We start from the raw sequence: 2,476 nt of genomic DNA, 5'->3' as shown, positions 1-2,476 counted from the left end.
GCGTCCATTGTCTAATGGATAGGACAGAGGTCTTCTAAACCTTTGGTATAGGTTCAAATCCTATTGGACGCAATCTTATTTCTATCTATTCTTTAAATAACTATACTAAACTAAAAACAAAGAAAACTTTTTTGCATGATTCAAATGAAAAAGCTTTCTCAACGATTCCTATTCTACTAACAAGAGTAGACATGCAAAATTTATTTGTTACTGAAGAGAAAACCGTTCCAGCTGTTCCTGAATAGCTTCCTTCAAAAGGATTTCCGCTTGCTCGGTGAATGTCTTGCTAGAAGATATAATTTCTTGGAATTGAGGTTTAGTATCTTTTAGATGTTTACGTAACTCATCCAGAAATTTATTTACCTGTTCAATTTCTAACGAATCAAGATATCCTCTTGTTCCGGTATAAATAGTAGCTATCTGCTCTTCCACTGGGAGAGGATTTGCCTGGGATTGTTTAAGCAATTCCCTTAATCGTCGACCCCTTGCCAATTGATTCTGACTTGTTTTATCGAGAGCAGAGGCGAATTGTGCAAAGGCTTGTAACTCTGCGAATTGCGCTAGTTCCAATTTTGATTTGCCAGCTACTTGTTTCATGGCTTTAATTTGAGCCGCGGATCCTACTCTGGAAACAGAAATACCCACATTAATAGCGGGTCGAATTCCGGCATTGAATAGATCCGCAGATAAGAATATTTGTCCATCTGTAATGGAGATTACATTAGTAGGAATATAGGCGGAAACGTCTCCAGATTGAGTCTCAACTATTGGTAAAGCGGTCATACTTCCTTCGCCTAAAAGAGAATTTAATTTAGCGGCTCTTTCTAAAAGGCGTGAATGCAAATAAAAAACATCCCCTGGATAAGCCTCACGGCCGGGAGGTCTTCTTAATAGAAGGGACATTTGGCGATAAGCTTGTGCCTGTTTGGAGAGATCATCATAAATTATTAAAGTATGCCGTTCGCGGTACATAAAATACTCAGCCAGGGCTGCTCCCGTATAAGGAGCGAGGTATTGTAATGTAGCAGGTGAATCCGCCATTTCAGCTACTACAATAGTGTATTCCATAGCCCCCTCCTCATGGAAAGTAGTTACTACTTGAGCTACGGAGGATGCTCTTTGACCGATAGCTACATAAACACATATTACACCTTGCCCTTTTTGATTGAGAATTGTATCTGTGGCTACTGCTGTTTTGCCAGTCTGTCTGTCCCCAATAATTAACTCTCGCTGACCGCGCCCTATAGGGATCATCGAATCGATAGCAATAAGCCCTGTTTGAAGAGGTTCGTATACGGAACGCCTGGAAATTATACTTGGAGCAGGAGATTCAATTAAGCGAGATTCGGAAGCTATAATTTCGCCTTTCCCATCAATAGGTTTAGCCAGAGCATTTACAACACGACCCAAGTAAGCCTCACTCACGGGTATCTGAGCAATTCTTCCTGTTGCTTTTACAAAACTTCCCTCTTGTATCATCAACCCATCGCCCATTAATACAATCCCAACATTTTTGGATTCCAAATTCAGAGCAATACCCCTAGTACCTTCTGCAAATTCGACTAATTCACCTGACATTATTTCACCAAGACCTATAATACGAGCAATCCCATCCCCCACTTGAACTACGCGACCTATATTCTCAATCCCTACTTTCCTATTATATTGTTCAATACGTTCGCGGAGAATTTTATGAATTTCGTCGACTCGAAGGGTTGCCATTAGTGTTTCTTGACTCTTTTTTCGGAAGCAAGGGGAAAAATAATGCCTAAATTCTAAACGAAAGTAGAAGTTCAAGGCCTAATTAATTTAATTATCTCTTCCATTCCAGGGACCCGAGAATGCCAATATTAGCACGAATCGTACGGAAATGTAACTCGGTATTCAAACAACTATTCAGAGTTCCTAGAGCTCCTTGTACGGCCTGTTGGAAAACCCGCTGTCGGACCTGATTCATTGCCCTTTGTTTTTCAAAATAAAGGGTTTCGTTTTTAGACTTTTCCAATTGTTCCAAACTAATAGAAGTAGCATTAATCAAATTTGCTTTTTCTCGTTCTATCTCAGAGTATCCATTCATTCGATACTCATCCGCTTCTAGTTCGACTTTCTGTAATCGAATCCGAGCTTTTTCGAGTTGCTCAATGGTCCCTCTACGCAATTCTTCTGAATTTCGAATAGTACTCAAGATCCTCTGTTTTCGATTATCTAATAAATCTTTTAATGAAAGTAGATTATTTTGTAAGTTTACAACTTTTATGATCTCTTCCCGAACCAAACATGAATCTTTCGATTCATTTGGCTCTCACGCTCCTTTTTTTTTTTTTCTATAGCTATTTCCATATCTTTTTTTTAAGTAATGAGCCTATCCTCTATCTTCTTTTTTATGTTTATATTTCAATATACCGAAACCTATATAAGACTAGATAAATATTAAGAGGACTCTTCCGCCTAGATAAAAATATATCATGGTCAGCAA

General features: G+C 38.7%; 1 non-coding gene across 1 annotated transcript; it reads left to right on the top strand.

Annotated features, from left to right (window-relative positions):
• TRNAR-UCU (transfer RNA arginine (anticodon UCU)) lies at nt 1-72 on the top strand. The gene has a single exon. It is a non-coding gene; the product is annotated as a tRNA-Arg (tRNA).
• The last annotated feature ends 2,404 nt before the right edge of the window (nt 73-2,476 follow it).

Source organism: Aegilops tauschii, unplaced genomic scaffold (genome assembly GCF_002575655.3).
Source record: "Aegilops tauschii subsp. strangulata cultivar AL8/78 unplaced genomic scaffold, Aet v6.0 ptg000361l_obj, whole genome shotgun sequence".
NCBI lineage: Eukaryota > Viridiplantae > Streptophyta > Magnoliopsida > Poales > Poaceae > Aegilops > Aegilops tauschii.
This window is presented reverse-complemented; position numbering and strand designations above follow the sequence as displayed.